This window comes from Bos taurus, chromosome 13 (assembly GCF_002263795.3).
Source record: "Bos taurus isolate L1 Dominette 01449 registration number 42190680 breed Hereford chromosome 13, ARS-UCD2.0, whole genome shotgun sequence".
NCBI classification, from domain to species: domain Eukaryota; kingdom Metazoa; phylum Chordata; class Mammalia; order Artiodactyla; family Bovidae; genus Bos; species Bos taurus.
The window spans coordinates 69874507-69899176 of NC_037340.1; the positions used below are offsets into that span (position 1 = coordinate 69874507).

General features: G+C 41.6%; 1 protein-coding gene across 9 annotated transcripts in view; it reads right to left on the reverse strand.

Moving 5' to 3' along the window:
- Nucleotides 1-24670, reverse strand: part of ZHX3 (zinc fingers and homeoboxes 3) — a 113206-nt gene that overhangs the window by 47200 nt on the left and 41336 nt on the right. For 7 of the 9 annotated variants that reach the window (XM_059893051.1, XM_002692464.6, XM_059893049.1 and 4 more), the window contains exon 2: nt 22323-22426. The gene's annotated coding sequence lies outside the window, so the exon portion shown is untranslated. Of the gene's footprint in view, nt 1-22309; nt 22427-24528; nt 24627-24670 lie in introns of those variants that run through there. The other 2 variants (XM_059893052.1, XM_059893055.1) reach the window with 2 other exon arrangements.

Consider the following 24670-nt stretch of genomic DNA (forward strand, 5'->3'; position numbering starts at 1 on the left):
ACATGAAGAGCTGACATCAGAGGCAAGCAAACGGAAGACAGATGAGTAACAGCCTGTACCGGGCGGCCAACCAGGCCCAGGCCCATGGGTCTGGGGAGTAAGGAAGCCTTTCAGATTTCAAGGCTGTTGGAACTTTCCACCCCAACTCCACCATCGTGACGTCTACAGCAGTCACATTTAAAACAATCTAAACATCCAAAACCACTGCTGCCATGAAATTAAAAGACGCTTGCTCCTAGGAAGAAAAGTTAAGACCAACCTAGACAGAATATTGAAAAGCAGAGGCATTACTGTGTTGACAAAGGTCCATCTAGTCAAAGCTACGGTTTTTCCAGTGTTCATTTATGGATGTGAGAGTTGTACCATAAAGAAGGCTGAGCACCGAAGAACTGATGCTTTCCAACTGTGGTATTGGAGAAGAAGACTCTTGAGAGTCCCTTGGACTGCAAGGAGATCCAACCAGTCAACCCAAAGGAAATCAACCCTGAATACTCATGGGAAGGACTGATGTTGAAGCTGAAACTCCAAAACTTTGGCCACCTGATGTGAAGAGCTGACTCATTAGAAAAGACCCTGATGCCAGGAAAGATTGAGGGCAGCAGGAAAAGGGGAGGACAGAGGATAAGATGGTTGGAAGACATCACCGACTCAATGGACATGAGTTTTAGTAAGCTCCGGGAGATGGTGAAGGATGGGGAAGCCTGGCAGGCTGCAGTCCATAGGGTCGCAAAGAGTTGGACATGACTGAGCAACCGAACAACAACAACAATCATCCAAAACCGTTGTTGTCGTTGTTGTTCAGGTGCTAAGTTGTATCCATCTCTCTTGTAACCCCATGGACTGTAGTCCACCAGGCTCCTCTGTCCATGGGATTTTCCAGGAAGAATACTGGAGAGGAAGGTGAACAGTTAAAACAGAACACCATCATGGTCCTGGACAAGATGCTGTAAACCATTTCTGTCCCAGCCTCTTTGCTAAGCACAACTATAAATCCTGTAAATAACACAAGAGGCAACCAAAGGAGAAGTCTGAAAGGTTGGGAAAGGAAGGTGAACAGGTTAGGGACCCCAGGACCAAAGGAACAATGCAGCAGCAGCAGGGCAGCTAGTGACCCCCAATCCAACTGCAGAAGGGACGCAGGTCAAATATTTCCCAAGCCCCACCAGACTAGCGACAGACAGCAACCCAGGAAAGCACATCCTTCCTGTGATGGAATGGGAGTTCTGCTGACACCAGGCCAGCCGGGAGCACCAATAAGGAGGATAGGTCAGGAGCCCACTGATATGAAAACAATCTGGGAAAACACTCTCCCTCCCTGTAGGGCCCCCAGGAAATACCCTTTATCCCAGCGGGATGGAGGCTCTTGTCACCTACGTGCAGGCACCAGGCAGTGTGGCCTGGGAAAACGTCTTCCTTCCATCAGCTAGCACCAGCAGGGTCCAGTGGGAGCCCCAGCTGCACCAGATAAATCGAGCAGACCAAAACTGTAACAGCAAAGGCTCTGAAGAGTAAATTGTCAATGGAACCACAGCCCATAAAAGTAGATCCCAATTTGTGTGCTAAAGACAGTGACTTCCTGGTAAAATATAAGGTTTAAAAAGGACCCAGGGTTTCCTAACATAATAGACAAAATGTCCAGAACAGAATGGGAAACCTCCTTACCAAGAACCAGGAAAACCACACTTGAATGAGAAAAGACAATCAACTGACACCAATACCAAAATAAATCTGATGTTGGAATCAGCTTACAAAGGATATTAAAGCAGCCCTCACAAAAATGCTGCAATAAGCAACTGCAAATTCTCTTGAAATAAATGAAAACATAGAAAATCTCATCAAAGAAACAGAAGTTATAAAAAGGACCAAATAAAAATCATATCCCCGAAAGACTTAATAATAGAAGTAAAAACTTTCTAGATGGGTTTAATAATGGAGACGACAGAGGATAAAATAAATGAACTTGAAGATAGGCCAATAGAATTTACCCATTATGAACAAAAAAGCCAGACTGAAAACAAATGAACAGAAAACAAATGAACAGAGCCTCAGGAACTTGTGAGACAAAAACAAAAGATCCGATGTTCATATCCCCAGGGTCCCAGGAGAATAAAGAGATGGGCTGAAAGAGTATTCAAAAAGATAATGGCTGAGAATTCCCCAAACGTGGTGAAAGACACAAATCTACAGATTCAAGAAGCTGGGCAAGCCTCCAATAAATAAATTCAAAGAAATGTATGACAAGACACATGGTTAAGTTTCTGACAATCAAAGACAAAGAAAAACCCTTGAAAACTGAGAAAAACAACACATCGTCTATAAGGGAAAACCAATTCAACAGACTTCTCTTCTGAAACCATGGAGGCCAAAAGGAAGCAGCACAATATTTTCTATGTTGAAAGAAAAGAACTGTCAACCATGAATTCTGTATCTGGGGAAACTTCACCTCAAGATCGGAGGGGTAAAGACATTCTCAGACTAAGGAAACTAAAAGAATGTGTAGCTGGAAGACCTACCCTTAAAAAATGGCTAAAGGAAGTTATTCAAAGAGAAAGGAAATGATAAAAGAAAAAATCTTCTTGGAGACTGGTTAGGAATAAAGAACAGAAAAAGGAAATGAGTACATATAATAGACTATCCTTCTCCTTGTGAATTCTATATCATATTTAGTGACTGAAACAAACATTATAATACCATCTGATGCTCAATATGATTATATATAAAAGGCAGGATTAAAGAGACCTGGATGGAAGTAAGGTTTTCACATTTCAAAGTGGTGAATTGTTGATACCAGTAGACTGTTATAATCCAAATATGTATACTATAATACTCAAAGCAGCCACAAAGAAAATGTTACAGGGAGATATACTCAAAAACACTACAAATACTATAAAATCCTTTAAAATGTTCAAGTAACCCAAGAAAGGCAAGAAAAGAGAAACTGGAGGGAAAACAAATAATAAAATGGCAGATTAAAATTCTAATGTATAAATTTTTTGCTCTTGTTGTCTATCTCTTTTGTGACCCCAGGGACTGTATAGCCCACCAGGCTCCTTTGTCCATGGGATCCAGGCAAGAATATTGGACTGAGTTACCATTTCCTTCTCTAGGGGATCTTCCCAACCCAGGAATCAAACCTCTGTCTCCTGCATGCATCTCCTGCACTGCAGGCAGATTCTTTACTGCTGAGCCACCAGGGAAGCCCTAATGTATAAATAATTACCTTAAATGTACATGGTCTGGACACACCAATTAAAAAGCAGAAGTTTTCAGAATGGATTAAAACCACAACCCAACTATATGCTGTTCACATGAAACTCACTTCAAAATTCAATGAGATAAGTAGGCTGATGAGCCTCTTGATGAAAGTGAAAAAGGAGAGCGAAAAAGTTGGCTTAAAACTCAACATTCAGAAAACAAAGATCATGGCATCCGGTTCCATTACTTCATGGCAAATAGATGGGGAAACAATGGAAACAGTGAGAGACTTTATTTTGGGGGGGCTCCAAAATCACTGCAGATGGTGACTGCAGCCATGAAATTTAAAGACGTTTGCTCCTCGAAAGAAAAGTTCTGACCAACCTAGACAGCATATTAAAAAAGCAGAGACATTACTTTGCTGACAAAGGTCCGTCTAGTCAAAGCTATGGTTTTTCCAGTATTTATGTATGGATGTGAGAGTTGGACTATAAAGAAAGCTGAGCACTGAAGAAATGATGCTTTTGAACTGTGGTGTTGGAGGAAACTCTTCAGAGTCCCCTGGACTGCAAGGAGATCATCCTAAAGGAAATCAGTCCTAAATATTTATTTGAAAGGACTGATGCTGAAGCTGAAACTCCAATACTTTGGCCACCTGATGCAAAGAAGTGACTCATTGGAAAAGATCCTGATGCTGGGAAAGGTTGAAGGTGGGAGGAGAAGGGGACGACAGAGGATGAGATGGTTGGATGGCATCACCAACTCGATGGATAAGAGTTTAAGCAAACTCTGGGAGGTGGTGATGGACAGGGAGGCCTGGTGTGCTGCAGTCCATGAGGTCACAGAGAGTTGGACACAACTGAGCGACTGAAGTGAACTGAAGTAGGCTGAAAATACAATAGACAGAATATCAATAGCTCCTTTAAACCGTGCTTATGAATAATTTTTAATGATATGGGAGAATGCTTAGATTAAATCAGCAAATATTTTGAAAATAAGATACCAAATGTATATACAGCATGACTTCACACTGTATGTAAACAATTTATAAATGGCTAAAAAGAATTCATGTTAAGGTATCACCACTAGCAAGAATCTCAACTATCTTCATAATGCTTTCTTATATTTTTCAGATTTCCACCATAAGAATGAATGGCTTTTATAATTGGAAAACAACATTATTTTTAAATTCTCTTCAATTCAAGTAGTCTATTAAAGATAACTGCTGCTGCCCAGGACGTAAGACCTAATATTTATTTTCAGTAGCCACCATTAATGTGGCTCTTTCTACTTTCATTAATGTAGCACTTTGGCTGTCTCTCCCTTTCCTGCTCCCCAGAGGACCAGAGGTACAAGGCAGAAGGCCTGAAAGACTCAGAAAGTCTCTCTGCAAGCCTCATGCATGAGATCCAGGAGACAGAGGTAGGGAGAGGAGGGAGCTGACGGATGGGGGCAGCAGAGCTGGTCTGCTGGAACCCTGCCTCATTCCCAGTGGTCTCCAGAGTCACTGCTCCAGGCCTCCACAGGCCTGACCACTGAGCTGGGAACCATGAATCTTCACTCCATCACCCAAGGCCACGCGAACACGTCTTGGTTCTCACAGCCCCACAGAGCTAACACGAGGGTCCTCCCGCCACGCTGGGGGCCACAGTTACAGAAGGGAAAGTCTTCTATTCCATACTGCCAACCAAGCCCGTATCATTTTAACACCTTGTCTTCCTTTCTTTCTCAAAATCTCTAACTTTATCCAGGATCCCAATGATAAGCTTCCTACTGTAACAGACCCAACTCTTTTTCTGGCATTTCAAGTAAAAAAACTCAGAGTAATCTTCAATTCTTCCTTACCCTTAATGTGTATATCCAATCTATTATCATAAGGAAGATTCAACACAAAATGCAGGAGGTAGAAGACACAATGGTTTCTAAGATTCCCTATCAGAAATCTGTTATTCTTTTACCAAAGATTACCTTTACCCTTTTTTTTTTTTTAATTTTTTTATCGAGCTCTGATAGTTATTTAGCCACACCATGTGTCACGGGGGATATTAATCCCCTGACCAGGAATCGAACCTACACCCCCTACATTGGAAGCTCAGAGTCTTAACCACTGGACTGCCAGGGCAGTCCCACCTTTACCCTTTCTTAACACAATGAATAAATGACCCTCTTGAAGTCAAAGCTGAAATCTCTGACCAAGGCTCCTTCATGTATAAGATGCTTCCCTGTTGATATAGGGCTTGATTTAACAGTCAATGAGACCATTTTGAGACTTCCCACTCTTATGATCAATTCTGGAAAAGTTGTTTTTTTCTCTTACTGAGGACATGGAATCCCATCTCTAGGGCCACAGGATAACTCAAAGCCAACCTTGACTTTACAGCACTTTTGCAAATACTGCAGGACTACTTAATGCCCCTAGCCCTGCCATCTCCTGGAGCTAAACTTTGACATACGTGATGAGGTAACACAATTTTCAAAATACATGAGCATGTATTGGAGGCCTTGTTAACTTTTAAAATAAACTTGTCCTTTACTGTTCTCTTGCTTTTGGGGCTAGAGTGGAAAAAGCATGAACACTGGAGTTAAAGAGGGTCCCTATTACTTATTAGCCACATAACTCTGCTGGTTCTTCATCTATAAAATGGAAATAAGTACACATACCTCTTGTGAGGATTAAGTAATATATTACTTATAAAAGTGCCCGGAGTATCAGAGGTGCTCTTTTGGATCCATTTAACATTCCTCCTTTAGTTTCTTTTTTCCAACTACTTCTCATGTATGATTTATGCTTTATGTTTTTATGGAACTAAATGAGTCACCTGAAATTCTTTTGGAACAAAAAAAAAGCATATAAAAATATGACATAAAAATAGTAGATACTCTGCTGGGAAGTAGGGGTGGGCACTGACTGGGAAGGGATATGAGGCAACTTTCTGGGTAATGATATCTTTGTAGGAGTTTGGGTTACACAGGTGTATGCATGTGTCAAAACTCAGCAAATGTACTGTTAAAATTTAACTATAATGAAATGTACCAATCTTACCTCAGAAGAAAAAAAACTATCAATAAATAATGACCTCTTCCTTAGTGATATGCATGCCGAAGCACTGAGGGGGAATGCATAAAAAACAGGATGGACAGACGACGGACAGAGGAATAGGAAACACAGAACAAAATGCTGATGTTCAAACCTGGTGGTGGGTGTATGGCTGCTCAGTGTAAAAGCCTCCCAGTTTTGCATTATGTTTGAAATTTTTCATAGTAAAGTGTTGGGAAAAACAGACTCAGTGGAAAAGAATGGAAGGCATTCAGTGCACATCAGTTCTCTTCCTGAACCTCCTCCCTGCTTTCATTCATCCATTTGCCTGCAGACACTTCCTAGGCACACACTGCAGTATCGCCTAGTGCAAACTGCTTAAGTGCTCGGCACCTGTCCCCTCCTCTATGGAATAATAATTACATGTGCCTCATGGGGGTTTTGTGTGGATTGAGATGATAAACATATAAGTTCAGTACTTGACATGGAGCTGGTGCTCGATAAATGTTAGCTACTATTATATAAAGGGCATGGGCAGTATAGTATCATGGGTATTCAGTACCAAGCAGTGGATAGAAGCCCTGACCCCTAACTGACTGCCAGGGTTCAAATCTCAACTCTACCACTTTGTAGCTCTGGGCAAAACCCTTAACCTTTCTGTGCTTCAATTTCCTATTCTGGGAAAAAAAGTGGTAACCGGGGGTTATTATGGGGTTATGGTGACAATTCAACATGATATTACATACTAAGTGCTTAGACAGTGGCTGGAGCAGTATAAACACTCGTCGATATTAGCAAACTCACTATGCTGGGTATCTAGAGAATATGAAGAAGAATGGAATGGGCAAGTCCCTGACACCTCAAGGAGTTGGTTATCCAGGAGAGGGGAAAGCCATGTCAACAGAAGCAACACAAAGTGGCCTGTGATGTGTGCCATAGGGGAGATGTACTCCTCTGGGTTTGGGGTACCAGAAAATGGACTGATGACAATGACTGAGGAAGACTAAGGAGGCCTCGAGTGAGCGGCTCTGGGTGATCTGGGACTTGAAAGCAGAGAAAGGGAAGAACAGGGCTGGCAATATGAAAGCACATGGTACAGAGAGCCTACCAGCGCTTAATAAAAGACAGGCGGGGGCAGCTTAGAAGATGTGAGGCTGAAAAAAAAAAAGAAGATGTGAGGCTGGAAAGAGACTGGGAGCCGATGGCAGCTTTCTTTATGAATGTGGACTTGTTCTGCAAAAGTGTTTTGAAAAAAATGACCATCCATCATATATTGCATATATGGAACGTAGAAGACGTAGGTCTTCAAAATAAAACCTTAATTTAAGAAAAAAAAAAGCCTTAATTTTTCTGATAAATAAGAAATATTTATCCACTGCGCTCTTTATATAGAATAACTAAAAATTCATTACAATTACTATTTTACCAATTCAAGGCATCTCTACTCAGTAAGAAGGCCCAGAGATTCCAGAAGGAGGGGCAGGGAAGATCTTAATAACAGTGCTGTGGAATCAAGTTAGTCAGCACCACCCATTGGTTCACTGCTTTCAGGTTTAGTTTGGAATCTGAGCCGAGATTAAATTCGGGAAGGGAGAAAGTTCCAGGCAGCAGAAGAGAAGGGCTGGCTCCCTTTGGATGCTGCCAGCTGGCTGTGCTGTGCCTCTCAGAGCTCGCTTGGCCTCGGTAAACACATTTCTGATGGCTGTAGGCACGGAGCAAACCCATGAAGCTCAAAGCGTCTTCAACATCAGAGCCCTGAGGGGAGCGGCCCACAGATGGGAAAGCTTTTACAAATAAAGGCAGTAAATGCTGCTTCCAAATTATGTAAATTAAATATATGAACTACACATGAAAACATCTTTCCTTTCAAGCGCTACTGGAAGGAAATTAAACTAACATAAAAAGTTTAAAAGTTAGGGGACTGTATATAGGGAAACTTCTTTTTTTGTTTGTTTTTGTTTTTTTATTTTTTATTTTTTTAATTTTATTTTTAAACTTTACAATATTGTATTGGTTTTGCCAAATATTGAAATGAATCCGCCACAGGTATACATGTGTTCCCCATCCTGAACCCTCCTCCCTCCCCATACCATCCCTCTGGGTCGTCCCAGTGCACCAGCCCCAAGCATCCAGAGTATCGTGCATCGAACCTGGACTGGCGATTCGTTTCATACATGATATTATACATGTTTCAATGTCATTCTCCCAAATCTTCCCACTCTCTCCCTCTCCCACAGAGTCCATAAGACTGTTCTATACATCAGTGTCTCTTTTGCTGTCTCGTATACAGGGTTATTGTTATTACCATCTTTCTAAATTCCATATATATGTATTAGTATACTGTATTGGTGTTTTTCTTTCTGGCTTACTTCACTCTGTATAATAGCCTCCAGTTTCATCCACCTCATTAGAACTGGTTCAAATGTATTCTTTTTAATGGCTGAGTAATGCTCCATTGTGTATATGAACCACAGCTTTCTTATCCATTCATCTGCTGATGGACATCTAGGTTGCTTCCATGTCCTGGCTATTATAAACAGTGCTGCGATGAACATTGGGGTACACGTGTCTCTTTCCCTTCTGGTTTCCTCAGTGTGTATGCCCAGCAGTGGGATTGCTGGATCATAAGGCAGTTCTATTCCCAGTTTTTTAAGGAATCTCCACACTGTTCTCCATAGAGGCTGTACTAGTTTGCATTCCCACCAACAGTGTAAGAGGGTTCCCTTTTCTCCACACCCTCTCCAGCATTTATTGCTTGCAGACTTTTGGATCGCAGCCATTCTGACTGGCGTGGAATGGTACCTCACAGTGGTTTTGATTTGCATTTCTCTGATAATGAGTGATGTTGAGCATCTTATCATGTGTTTGTTAGCCATCTGTATGTCTTCTTTGGAGAAATGTCTGTTTAGTTCTTTGGCCCATTTTTTGATTGGGTCATTTATTTTTCTGGAATTGAGCTGTAGGAGTTGCTTGTATATTTTTGAGATTAGTTGTTTGTCAGTTGCTTCATTTGCTATTATTTTCTCCCATTCTGAAGGCTGCCTTTTCACCTTGCTAATAGTTTCCTTTGTTGTGCAGAAGCTTTTAAGTTTAATTAGGTTCCATTTGTTTATTTTTGCTTTTATTTCCAATATTCTGGGAGGTGGGTCAAAGAGGATCCTGCTGTGATGTATGTCGGAGAGTGTTTTGCCTATGTTCTCCTCTAGGAGTTTTATAGTTTCTGGTCTTACATTTAGATCTTTAATCCATTTTGAGTTTATTTTTGTGTATGGTGTTAGAAAGTGCTCTAGTTTCATTCTTTTACAAGTGGTTGACCAGTTTTCCCAGCACCACTTGTTAAAGAGATTGTCTTTAATCTATTGTATATTCTTGCCTCCTTTGTCAAAGATAAGGTGTCCATATGTGTGTGGATTTATCTCTGGGCTTTCTATTTTGTTCCATTGATCTATATTTCTGTCTTTGTGCCAGTACCATACTGTCTTGATGACTGTGGCTTTGTAGTAGAGCCTGAAGTCAGATAGGTTGATTCCTCCAGTTCCATTCTTCTTTCTCAAGATAGCTTTGGCTATTCGAGGTTTTTTGTATTTCCATACAAATTGTGAAATTATTTGTTCTAACTCTGTGAAGAATACCGTTGGTAGCTTGATAGGGATTGCACTGAATCTATAAATTGTTTTGGGTAGTATACTCATTTTCACTATATTGATTCTTCCAATCCATGAACATGGTATATTTCTCCATCTATTAGTGTCCTCTTTGATTTCTTTCACCAGTGTTTTATAGTTTTCTATATATAGGTCTTTAGTTTCTTTAGGTAGATATATTCCTAAGTATTTTATTCTTTCCGTTGCAATGGTGAATGGAATTGTTTCCTTAATTTCTCTTTCTGTTTTCTCATTATTAGTGTATAGGAATGCAAGGGATTTCTGTGTGTTGATTTTATATCCTGCAACTTTACTATAATCATTGATTAGTTCTAGTAATTTTCTGGTGGAGTCTTTAGGGTTTTCTATGTAGAGGATCATGTCATCTGCAAATAGTGAGAGTTTTACTTCTTTTCCAATTTGGATTCCTTTTATTTCTTTTTCTGCTGGGGAAACTTCTATCTTGGTGTAAACCAAGCCGTTTTAGTGGAGGCACCTTTGAGTGTGTGGGTGGGCTGGTTGGTTCAGGCTCAGAGGAACAGACTCCTGGTCTGTAGGCTCAGAGTGGAGCATCGCTGTCTGGCTCACTGCTGTGTTCTCTGAGCATAATGCCATGCCTGGCCCATAGTGGGTGCTCACAAAATATCTGTTAACTGAGTAAGTACATGATCTAGTCCCCAGCTTTGTAAATTCACTGGCATTATTAAATTCTTAATTGAGTGGGGTACAACTGGTTTAATCCCAACTTAACTCAATAGAGATACATTAGATCCACCCCCCATTTTAGAGGGGGTATAGCTTTCCAGGGGGCCTTCCTGGGGGCTCAGTGGTAAAGAACCCACCTGTCAATGCAGGAGACACAAGTTTGATCCTAGGTTGGGAAGAATCCCTGCAGAAGGAAATGGCACCTGTTCCAATATTCTTGCCTGGGAAATCCCATGGACAGAAGAGTCTAACAGGCTACAGACTCTGGGGTCACAAAGAGTCACACACAATTTAGTAACTAAACAACAACAACAACAGCTTTCCAGGAGCCCCACTATTTCTGAAATTTACCCAGAATTGTCTGTTTCTAGGTGGCTCAGTGTAAAGAATCCACCTGCCAAAGCAGGAGTCACAAGAGACGTGGGTTTGATCCCTGGGTCAGGAAGATCCTCTGGAGGAGGAAATGGCAACCCACTCCAGTATTCTTGGCTGGAAAATCCCACGGACAGAGGAGCCTGATGGGCTACAGTCCACGGGGTCACAAAGAGCCGGACACAACTGAGCGACTGAGCATGCATGCATGTCTGTTCCTAACATGAGAGCACCTGAGAAACAGAAGTCCCAATCAGGTGGCCACTTGAGGAACAAAGTTAGACCTTCTAAGGTTTTCCACCTCCATACGTAGCGAGATCAGCTTTGCGGCAAGCAGAACGCTCGCTCCAGGCCACTGTGGCATCTCACTCTCGTGGACAAAGGGAAATGTATTCTGATGAAATCCAACCCTCCGGATCCTTCCCAGCCTCCATGCAGACTCCCAATCTGGTGTCCTTTTGCAGCATTCTTTACTTGAACAGCCATAAACTCCTTGCTTTTAAGATTTTTCTGTTTATGGGGCTTTAATTTGACCTCTAATGACCAAAGAGGGACTTTCATCTCCATATGCCTCCAGAGGATCACTCGGTCTGGTCATCTCTGCACGGATGTGCACCAATTTTTCAGGCCATTTTGGCCTCAGCAGCAAATGCTGGACAGTATCTTCAGAGAACCCTAGAGTAGCCAGTGATACCCACCCATGGCTCTGTTTAAGATTACTTTGATTTTTTTCCCCCTTAAGTGCAGTATCTTGTATTGTCTAATTTTCTATCCACTTGGCCTCATAAAATTTTCAGGAAAATCTCCCATCAGCATAGCTTTTTACTACCATACCCTTTAGAAAGGTCTAGGAGATTCAACAGATCTGGAATGAGCCTAGAGGCAACACAGTGAAAGGTCATCATTAACATTCACCCACTTGGAGAAGAGGCCTTTAATCTAAGCTTTCTTTTCTCTTCTGAAGCCAGTTTCTACCCAGGACCAGACAGTTTATCCCATGATGGCTTTTTACTTAAAAGAAAAATAAGAGAGGAAAAAAAAAAAAGTTTTAAATTCTGAGCTAATATTAGACTTACAGAAAAGTTGCAAAAAATAGTACAGAGTTTCCTTATATCCCTGACCCAGTGTCCCTGACACACTGGAAAAGACCCTGATGTTGGGAAAGATTGAGGGCAGGAGGAGAAAGGGGCAGGAGAGGATGAGATGGTTAGGTGGCATCACCGACTCAAGGGACATGAATCTAAGCAAACTCCAGGAGACAGTGAAGGACAGGGAAGCCTGGCGTGCTGCAGTCCATGGGGCTGAAAAGAGTCAGACATGATTTAGCACCTGAACAACAACAGTGTCCTCAAGTCTTATATAACCGCAGGGACTGACCAGAGCCAGGGCGTCACCACTGGCTCAATACTGTTAACTAAACCAAAGACCTTGTTCAAATTGCACCAGTTTTTTTCTATTTATGTCCTTTTTCTGTCCCAGGATCTATCCAAGATCCCCACTGCATTTTGTCATTATTTCCTTAGGCTCCTCTAGTCTGTGATAGCTCCTCAGTCTTGTTATTTATGCCCTTGACACTTTTCAAAAGTATTAATCAGTTATTTTGTTGAACGTCCTTGATTTGGATTTGCCTGAGGTTTTCTCATGATTGTGCTGCAGTTACGGATTTCTGGCCAAAAAGCCACAGAAACGATGTCGTGTTGTCCGTACTGCATCGTATCATGGGGTTCATGATGTCGCTTGTCTGATTACTGGTGATGCTGACCTTGACCTCTTGGCTAAGGTGTCTTCTCCACTGTAAAGTTACTATCTTTTCTTTCCTTTATAGTTAATAAATATGTTGAAAGAGTTGATATGAGACTATGCAACTTCTGGGAAAGGTTTCTTAGTGGATTACTGGGTCCCTCATTCACAAACCCGCTTGCTTTTCTTAAAAGCTCCAAGAGGTTAGTTGATAGTATTTCCCTTTATTATGCCTGCCCTGCAAGCACTTTGGTTTTTTGTTTGTTTATTCAATGTATTTATTTTTTTAATATATTTATTTATTTGGCTGCACTGGGTCTTATTTACAGCATACAGGCTCTTTACTTGTGGCATGTAGGATCTAGCACCCTGACCAGGGATCGAACCCAGGCCTCTTGCATTGGGAGCGTGGAATCTTAGCCACTGGACCACCAGGGAAGTCCCGAGATTTACTTCTTCTACTTGTAAAAAGAGCACATCTTCATTGTCAAAAAAATATGTGTTTATAACCACACGTTTAGAGATTGGTACCTGTTGTGAACTAAACATTTGTGTCCCTCCTGCCACACACACAAATTCATGTTGAAATTCTAAGCCCTGATGTGATGGTATTAGAACATGGGGCTTTCAGTAGGTAGGTAGGTCATCACAGCAGAAATGCATGAATGGCATCAGCGCCCTTATAAAAGGGACCCTATGGAGCTCTCTCATCCCCTCCACCATCGAGAATACAGCAAGAAAAAGGTTGTCCGCAACCTGGAAAAGGGCCCTCACCAGAACCCAACCATGCTGGCACCCAGCCACCAGGACAGTGAGAAACAAATTGCTGTTTATAAGCCACCCCTATTTTGTTACAGTAGCCTAACTAAGACAGCACTCTAGAGAGTTTGAGCTACACACACATATACATATATATACACATATCTATTTGAATAAGATCTTTGGTTTAGTTAATTGTATTGTGCATGTATATGTATATGCACAACACGTGTGTGTGTGTGTGTGTGTGTGTGTGTTCATTCCAGTGAACCCTTTTTCCTCTTTTACCACCACTAGAGTCAGATACTATAGGCTTATTAAGTCCCAGTCCCACCATGGACTTTATGAAAGTTACTTAATTCTGTACGCCGATTTGGCCAGCATCTGTTATTTGTTGATGGGATGAGCAAAATTAAATAACATTCTTGGAAGAACTATTCAGTAAGGTAGAAGTAAACATTTTATGGCCTGTATTTAAAGGAAACCAACTGAACACGGCCGTGGGGCAGGAGAGGTCACACAGTGAACACCTGCAACTACAGATGCCACATCTGGACCATCATCCAAAGTGCTCACTGCAGAACTCCTTAGCAACTGGAGGGAATGCTATCTGGTCTCCAGGATTTGTCTACTAAGGTGATGGCACCGCACTCCAGTACTCTTGCCTGGAAAATCCCATGGGCGGAGGAGCCTGGTAGGCTGCAGTCCATGGGGTCGCTGAGGGTTGGACACAACTGAGCGACTTCACTTTCACTTTTCACTTTCCTGCATTGGAGAAGGAAATGGCAACCCACTCCAGTGTTCTTGCCTGGAGAATCCCAGGGATGGGGTTGCACCGAGTCGGACACGACTGAAGCAACTTAGCAGCAGCAGCAGTTTATCAAGTGAGGCTCCAACAGTGTGTAAATTTATCAAATAAGTGATAAATGTGTGGCCCAAAAGACAATTGGGAAAAGATTATTACCTCTCCCACTATTTTCCCCCAGAACAACAACAAGAGCTAACAATGGTGGAACACACACTTGCACTGGACCCTGTGCCTTCTAAGTATGTTCCAAGCACTAGTTCACTTAACTCTCATCACAGCCCTTGCTAGGAGGTATTATTAGTGCTTACAGTTTACAGTTACAAATTGGGAAAGCAGTACACCAAGGCTGTATATTGTCACCCTGCTTATTTAACTTATATGCAGAGTACATCATGAGAAATGCTGGGCTGAATGAAGCACAAGCTGGAATCAAAATTGCTGGAAGAAATATCAATAACCTCAGATACACAGATGATACTACCCTTATGGCAGAAAGCAAAGAGGAACTAAAGAGCCTCTTGACGAAAGTGAAACAGGAGAGTGAAAAAGCTGGCTTAAACTCAATATTCAGAAAACTAAGATCATGGCATCTGATTCCATCACTTCATGGCAAACAGATGGGGAAACAGTGGAAACAGTGAGACCTTATTTTCTTGGGCTCCAAAATCACTGCAGGAGGTGACTGCAGCCATGAAATTAAAAGATGCTTACTCTTTGGAAGAAAAGCTATGACCAACCTAGACAGCATATTAAAAAGCAGAGACATTACTTTGCTGACAAAGGTCCATCTAGTCAGAGCCATGGTTTTTCCAGTATTCATGTATGGATGTGAGAGTTGGACTATAAAGAAAGCTGAGCACCAAAGAAATGATGCTTTTGAACTGTGGTGTTGGAGGAGACTCTTGAGAGTCCCCTGGACTGCAAGGAGATCAAAACAGTCCATCCTAAAGGAAATCAGTCCTGAATATTCATTGGAAGGACTGATGCTGAAGCTGAAACTCCAATATTTTGGCCACCTGATGCAAAGAAGTGACTCATTGGAAAAGACCCTGATGCTGGGAAAGATTGGAGGCAGGAGGAGAAGGGGACAACAGAGGATGAGATAGTTGGATGCCATCACCGACTCAATGAACACGAGTTTGAGCAAGCTCCGGGAGTTGGTGATGGACAGGGAGGCCTGGCACGCTGCAGTCCATAGGGTCGCAAAGAGTCAGACACAACTGAGTGACTGAACAGTTTACAGAAGGGCATCCCTGGTGGCTCAGTGGTAAAGAATCCACCTGCCAATGTTGGTGACTCTAGTTCAATCCCTGGGTTAGGAAGATCCCTTGGGGAAGGAAATGGCAACCCATTCCAGTATTCTTGCCTGGAGACCCCATGGACAGAGGAGCCCAGTGGGCTACAGTCGATGGGGTAACAAAGAGTCAGGTACGACTTAGTGACTGAACAACAACAATGACAGTTTACAGATAAAGAAAATGAGGCACAGAGAAGTTACAAAAAGCAACTTGCTCAAGATCACTCAGCTAGTAGCTGGCAGAGCCAGAATGTGAACCCAGGCAAGCCTAGTTCCTGAATGCAGGCTCTGAGCTCAACATTCTCCTATTGTCATAGAAGGCATGAACACACTCTCATCTGGAAGACAGAGGCCGTCCATGAATTTGAATTCTGGAGGAAGCTGAACTGAATAAAACATTCAAATGACAGAAGAAAATCTCTTCCAGGATGGAAAGACCTGAGAGAAGAAACAAGAAGGGGCTCTCGGGATCTCATACATAACCAGCAATCAAAGCAGGTCACTAAGACAACAGCCTGGAAACATCCGAAAACAATGTGCAGGAAGGGACTCCAAGCTGACAAGTTAAACAAGCAGGTTATGTGAAAAGAGAATCCAGCAGTTACTTTTTTTAAAGTAACAGAAGCACGGAGACAAGGCAATCTAAGATAGAAAACATCAAAGGAAAAGAGATGAGTGAATCAGAATCCTTCGAGCTGTCATCTCTAAATAAACACAGTGATGCCAACCCCTAGCCACATGCTCTTGTCATTCCTCCACCACCGAGCCGTCTCTCAGAGCTGCAGTCAACAGTGCTACCTGCACTTCCTCCAGTGTGAGCTGACCTCCGTACTCTGTGGACTGAGCATGGCGGGGTCGCTCTCTGTTTTCTAACTGAGAAAACCAGTGGCTAAGCGTCTCCTTATCCTACCGAACCTCTGGGAGAATGGCCACGGCTCCCATAGCAAATCATGTCCTCCACACCACTCTTTTCTGCTTCTCCTCTATCTCTTCCCCTAGCATCAGCTTGGCATTCAGGCCTGGTTTGCAATCTCACTAACTAGCTTAGTAACAGTGCCTTGGAGCCTTAGTTTCCTGGCCCATAAAGTAGGGTGGTAATAATTTCCATACACAGGGCTATTAAGAAGATAAAGTAAGCCATCTGAAAAAGCTCTCGGCACCCCATGCAGGACATGTATTACAGTGCTCAGCACATTTTGATTTCCTGCACATAAAGACTGGTCTTGGCCAAGAGACCAACCTAAGCCCTTTCTTCTATCCACAGGCTCTGCCTGGGGGAACTTTACATCTGTTTTATGGCTTGGACCTCCTCCTTGGAAGCAAATATACCTTTATCTCTGGCCCCTATATCTCAACTGAGTTTATAACCCATATTTCCAATTGCTCTTAGATATGTTTTCTTGGATCTCTCAACGATTTTTAAAATTCAGAAAGTCCTTAAATGCTCTTTTTCCAAATTAGTCTCTGCGACCCCCTCCACAATTTACCCCATGACATAAGTATTTCCACCATCTATTATGACCTTCCCTAAAATACATAAAAAAAGAAAACCCTCTAAATTATCCTCTAATCCCAATCTCACCTGAGTCAGGAACAGGTATTTTTAGATTCTACCTCAAAACACGTCATCTTCTCTATCACCACTGCCACTGCCTTGTTCAGCTTCTCATCATCTCTTATCTGGATGACAGCCACAGTCACTTCACTAACTTCCTCCCTGCAGTCCATACTTCATACAACAGCCAGAGCTATTTTCCTAAAAACAAGCTTTAACAGAGTACACCTCTGTTTTAAAATCTCTCTGGTGCAGCCACAGGATACAAACTAAAACTTGTTGGCTAGGCTTCTCAGTCTGGCCCCAACATCCCTTTGTCCAGTCTCGTCTCCAGCCATCTGGGTTCCTTCAGGCTTCTGCCCATTCGCTTTATCCTTTATCTTGAAGAGCCCTACTGGCACAGTAACACCCAGCTCCCAAGACGTCCTCGCTGACTCACCAGGACACCATTCCCTCCCTCTTGTGTCCCCAGACACCTGACACATGACATCTTTTGCCATGGTTGTTTGTATACTGCCACCTCCTCGACCAGAAAGGGACCTTAAAGCCAAGGATGGAACTACCCTTCCCTTTATATCTCCTGCACCAAGCTAAGTGTCTGGCCAGCTCGGAGTGAGGCCTTGGTGGTTGGTACTTTTTAATCAAGAATAAGAAAATATTATAAGTATCAGGCTGAAGCCCAGAAGAATTGGTGCACTTCATAGAATAAATGTTAAATGTGAAGGATAAAAATAATGGAAGTAGATGAGGAGCAGGAAGAGAGGATGCCAAAACAGGGAGAAGCTGAGTTTCCTTATATGGAAGGAAAGCTCTAGCATTTGCTTTGATGATAGTAAATAAATATAGGAACAAATGTTATTTTCAGCACTAAAAGAACTGTTCACCTTTAAATTTTGTCTTAAAGTTGAAAAGAAGAAAAGGACACTCCATAAAACAGAAGGCGTAACAGCAAAGAGACAACTAAGCAATATAAAAATTAAACAACACATTATATGTAGAAAACATAACAAATGCAAAAGCAACCACAAATTAAAGAGGCTAAATTCATCCGTAAGTTATAGAATTTTTAAGACTGGATGAACAGAAGACAAAATCCAACAATATTCTACTTACAAAGCTCTGAAATACAATAATGAAATTAGAAGATGCAACAAAACCACTGCACATGAAACGAATCGCCAGTCCAGGTTCAATGCAGGATACAGGATGCTCGGGGCTGGTGCACTGGGATGACCCAGAGGGATGGGATGGGGAGGGAGGTGGGAGGGGGGTTCAGGATGGGGAACACGTGTACACCCATGGCGGATTCATGCTGATGTATGGCAAAACCAATACAATATTGTAAAGTAATTAGTCTCCAATTAAAATAAATACATTTATATTAAAAAAATTTATAGACTTTAAAAAAGAAAAAATAAAATAAAAATTAAAAGAAGAATTGAAGATAAGTATTGCTTTAAGCATTGTCAAAAAAGAAAAAACTAAAAATGAAACTAATAATCTTGAGAAACAACCAACCAAAAAAGCCTGATTCTTAAAAAGAATTAGATATTTTGAAAGCAAAAAAAAATACTTTGGAAAAAAAAAAAATACTTTGGAAGGACCCATAATAAACTGGTAAGAAATGCCACCTATAAGTAGGGAACTTCAAGCTTGCAGATCTGGAGTGAGGAGGAAACTGACTTTTCACTATTTCATTTTGCATTTATTTGTTTGTTTATCTATTTATTGGCCACACCATGAAGCTTGTGGGATCTTAGTTCCCTGACCAGGGATTGAATCCAGGCTCACAGTGAAATCTCAAGAGTCCTCACCCCTTGACTGCCAATGGAACTCCTGCATTTTGTACTTCAAATATAAAACTATAAAGTTTTATATGTCAGCTAAAATTTCTCTGAAGAGACTAAAAGTGATACTACTAGTAAAGTTAATTACAAAAAGAGGAAATGCATGAAACTAGAAACACAGGACACAAGAGCAGCAATAAAATTGTAGGGAAATACTAGGTACGTGTTAACAAATTTGGGTAACACTGAACAGGTGGATTTTTCATTAAAAATGTAAAATTCTAAATACCTATAAAATGCTTGGCCAAAATCTTTTTTAATTTAATTTTATTTATTTTTTAACTTTACAATATTGTATTGGTTTTGCCATATATCAACATGAATCCGCCACAGGTATACACGTGTTCCCCATCCTGAACCCTCCTCCCTCCTCCCTCCCCGCCAACATCTTTAAAAATAATTACACCCCCACCCCTAAAGCAACTAGTCCCTGATGGCTTATTAGTGGATCATTTAAAACTCTCAAGAAACAAACACAACACGTTACAGAAATCACACCTAACAGAAGTCAAGGTACAGATTACCTAGTTCATGCTACGAACTGTACTCTAAAACTGGTTAAAGAAAAATGAAAAGAGAAAACTAGATGAAGCTGACTTAAAATTTATGCTCAAAAATTTAAAAGAAAATAACAGTAAGTAGGACTACGTTAAACCTTGAAATTGTGTCATGTCATCTGATACCAAAAATTAATTTGTTAAATTCCAACAGATATTCTTAATTTTAAAATCCTAAAACTAATAACAAAGGTATACTTTCTTACCCTTTTTGAGGTATCTATAACAGTATACTTCAAGGAAGAAATGAGACATGCAGTCAGTAAAAACAGGCACAAACTAAGTAGCATTTTATCATCGCTGCTAATTAATATAGGCTCAGACGTTCTTTCCAGTAAAAAGCAACATGAAAAAAAAAAAAAAGAAATACAAATACAATAAAGGCCAAGGCAAAATTTTTTAAATAAATAACATCACTGTAACTTACAAACCCAAAGGAATTACTTAAACGGTTATAATGAGCTTAAAAGTGACCAAAGTCATCATTGATACAGAAAATCAATACTATTTATGGTCCTCAAACTTGACCATAGTGAAAATCACCCCAGGCAGCTTTTAAAAACGCCAATGCCTACAACTCCCCCCAGATAAATTGCCTCAGCATCTCTGGGGGTGGGACTGGACATTTGTAATTTATAATGCTTCTAAGGTGATTCTAATGTACAGCTAACTCAAGATACCACTACATTATATATAATTTCCTAAATATGTAAGAAATGCAATGCAAAACCATCTGTGATATTCTCAAATGGGAAGGGAAAGACTGCTGTAATGCAACAGGAGTACAAAAGAAGAAGTCTGAAAGGGGACACAGTCAGCTGCAGGGCCAGTGTTTCCAGTCCACTGCAGTTCAGGCAAAGAGGCAGGCAGCTGCCCGAGTGAGTGGAGGGGGACATGACCCACGGAATGGTGGCAACAGCAGCTAATTAGTCTCAGTCCAGATGCTACTGAGATCAAGATGCACGCATGAAGATTTAACAGAGGCTGACAGAGGATGAGATGGCTGGATGGCATCACCGACTCGATGCACATGAGTTTGGGTGAACTCCAGGAGTTGGTGATGCACAGGGAGGCCTGGCATGCTGCAATTCATGGGGTTGCAAAGAGTCGGACACGACTGAGTGACTGAACTGAACTGAACTGAGGAGGTACAAGATTCCTTGCGTATCTGTGTGAGGTTACCTGTGAGATAAATTCCTAGAAATGCAATTGCTGAGTCAAATGGTATGTGCCTTTAGAAGTGAAAGATCAGCTTTAAAAGATCTTAAAGATGAACTTGAACAAGCATGGTGTATAGAATGAACAAGACACCACAACTCCCAGGACAGTGGAGTGAGAGAAAGAAGAGGTAAGCTAGAGCTGGGTGAGGTGGCCCAGGGCGGTCAGGGAGCAGGTACGGAAATGGCATCCCAGAAAATCCCTGGTTGTTCCATCTGGCTCTGCTCTTTGCATTCACTTTACCCCCCACCCCCACCCCCCATCCCCCCTGCCAGCAGAAACCTGAAGGAGAAGGCGGGCAGGGGCCACGTGGCTGTCCAGGAGGAGAAGATTCCAGACCAACTGGAGAACCATAAGGAGATCAGCGTAACTGACGCAGAGTCGGTGTGAAGGTGAGCACTAGAAAATGTGTGCATGAGTTCACTCATGATAAACTTGGCTTGGGGACTGGCCTGGCAGTCCAGTTGTTAGGACACAGTGCTTTCACTGCTATAGGCATGGGTTCGATCCCTGGCTGGGGAACTACGTTCCCACCAGCTGTGTGGTCTGGCCAAACAAACCAACCTGCCTCATGCCACTTTCAGCTTAGAGGACTGATACACAAAGGCCACTGAACAGTTTTTACTCCACCTTGCAACTCAAAGTTAAAGAAAGAGAAAACAGGACTGGATCTTCTAGCCAACAGCAGCCTGGCCACAATCCACCATGAAGCAGGAAGTTCCACAAGTAACAACTGTGGGGAAATTCCCATGGGCTGGGCGGCCCAGGCTGGTGGAGACGCAGCGATGCTCTCATGGGTTGTCCAAGCCTGGCTCCTGCGCACAGAGCCTCCACTACATACCAGCAATAACTCTGACTCCATTTCTTCTGCGTTCTTTCCAAAACATTCTAATCAGCAAACTGAAGAAAGGTTCTTTATAATCATAAATAATGCAATAAATTTCCCTTACTTAAAAAAACTTCAACAACAAAAACCCTTAATATCTAAGCTTGTGAGAGGCATGGTAACAATAAAATGAGTTCCCAACTCTCTCTCTCTCACACACATACACACACACATATAACTTTACTAGGGCACATCTATTTCATCAAGAGAAAGCTATGGCTATTTACATTAATTATTTGCCAGTCTGCTTTGTCTTTAGTATTAAGTTTCCTATTGTAGAGGGCAGTGCCAAGAACATGGCTTGGATAACTTGGTATCCAGAGTTTTTCAAATCAGTCATTTAATAAAGCAGAAGTATAAGTTTTGCACTCAGACCAAAAAGCTGACCTTGAACTAAACCTGTATGTTACAAGAGACACAGCACACAACTCTACTTTTATAATACCCAATGGTCAACCCAAGATAGAACAGGCTCCTGGCAAGTGACCTATGAAGTCACCTCAACTATATATTCAATATACACCTTTTGGATTAATCAAAAAAAGAATCATTTGATCAAAGAGCTCAGCAATAAAAGTCAAGGAAGGAGAAAAAAATGTTTAGCAGCAATAAATATGGCTATGCGTGACAAATTGATGGTAACTGATACATGGCAAGAAACTTAACATTCAGAGAATTATACTATTTACCCAGGAAACATACTTTCTCCTCACTTCATTGGTTTCTCCAGTTTCTCTCTTCTCTTTGTGCAGCCCTGTATGCATCTTTAAAGGTTCAGTTGTTGCCTCTGCAGCTGCAATCCAGTCCTGCAAAAGAAGTCGCAAAGCTTCACTTCACGTGAAAAGAGATAAAGTGGATTCTAGGAAACTGAGTGACCCAATCCCATCAGTCTCCAGAACTGTACACAAACAGAAACACCAAGCGGTGGGGAGAGCAAAAGGGGGTCATTAAAGTGCAAACCAGCAATTTAAAATGATTTAAAATGCTAGTAGTGACTGAAAAATATTCATGGAAAAAAGGCAAACTTGTCTCTGATAATAGATCAGAACAAGATGATTCATTAAAATTTCTTTCCACCAATGAGTTTCCAGCTCTCTCTCCTAGCTAAGTATGAGATGGCTTAGCAGAAATGATAAAATTCACTGAGGTGTGGCCTCACAGCTTCAAGGATGCATACCATTAAGGATGTGCTATTTTCTGACGCCCTTTCAAGTCAAAGCCTGGGTTTTTCTAACATGGATTCTAGAGGCATAAACGGTCTAGATTGTGAGTTCCAGGCTAAGGAGCTCTGTGACCGTCCTCTTTGTCTCTGACCCTTATCCCTAGGTCATCCCATTCTACCCAGTGGCAATGATGTGCACACAGTAATTCCTGGCGAATGAATGAGACAGTAACTACGTTTTCAACAAACGACCAGAGAGGCTTCACATAATCTTAAGATTATTTGGGAAATAGCTGAAAAACCACTACTTTTGAATTCTTTATTTTCATCCCAAAGTGTTCTCTTTGGGTGAGATGCCCAGTAAAAGGGCTCTAAAGTGAGTATACCAGAGGGTCTCAGAACTTTGAACGGTGCCTGGGTACACAAGAGAGGGTTGGGACCATGGGTATCTGAATGGAAACAATTTTACCCCCTCAGGAAAGCACCCCCAGCCAGAGGAGCTCCAGTGATCCTTCCTGTCAAGCATTTATTCTGTCAGGCACTGTTCTAAGAGCTTTACCTACATTAACTCATTCGATCTTTTATAATGACCCAATGAGGTGGATTCTATTATTCTAATTGCCCAGATGAGGAGAGTAAGGCACAGAAAGGTTAACAGAACTATGCAAGGAAATACACTCTTTACTGCCCTTCACAGGCAGTGGCTCCTGGACACACATGATCCTACAGGAAGCTGTCGCCGCCTCCACCCATTTCACTTTCTTTCACTGCTCTTATGGTATCGTAGTAGCTCAATGGCTAAACTAGCTCTTGCTGGAAAACTATCCTAAAAAATAATTTATTAAAAACTTTAAAGTTTCCACAAATGAAAAAACCTGACCTCTTAATTTAAGAAATTATCCAGTGAACATCACACAAAGGAACTCTCCCTAGTCTTGTGGAAAGCAGAAGCAATCAGGATTTTCAGCCGAATACTTAACATTTAGCCATGACTTCAGCTTGTTACACTTATTTCAGATATTCTGCCCTGCTTACCAGATCCCTTCTAACTTTAAAATTTCAAATCCCTCACTCAAACAAGGCATTTATTCTTCTGCTGTCGGGTTGAATTGATTGGGACCTGAAGGTAATGATACCAAAAGCTGTGGGTTCAATTCACGACAAACCACTTCGCTTTGTTTGCCTCACGTCTGCAAACCCTTAGCCTGGATGGCATATTTTGGGTCATAAGAGGAACCAGGTGGGAGCGTGCAAGACCACTAGCATAAATACCATCTGCTAGAGAAACAAGCCCACGTCCAACACAGGGGCGGCAGGAGGACTCGGGCAGAACCATCAACTCGACTCACAAAGAAAAACCTCATGATCATGGCAGAGCACCTCTACCTTTCTAGGTCAGATGCTCTTCTCAAGCTCAGATCTTTTGCCAGAATCTAACCTAAAGTCCCTCCTTCAAAAAACAAAACAGGTATAAGAATCAAATAAGAAGAAACTACGGTTTTTAATTTTTTCACAACATGTGCTCCATCTGAAAACAGAAATTTCTTATTCTGACACCAATTCCATGATCAAAAAAGCACTCGTGAAGCTTTTTGAAAGTGCCACAAAAATCTCTAGCAGTGCAACACAGCAAACCATCAGAAAAATTTTACTGCCCTCCCATAGGTTTATCTTACTTTCTTTAAAAATCACTCCTAATTTTCATAAAACCAAAAACTGCTTCATCTCCAAATAGTATGAAGTTACCTTAAACATGCTTTTTCAAATTAATAAATGAAGAAACCAGTTCTGATCAGTCCAGATCACACTTTAAAACAACCAAGGGTCCCCTAAGGTAGAAGTTTTACCAGCGTCCACAAGTTAGAGAAAAAAAACACAACTCTATTCC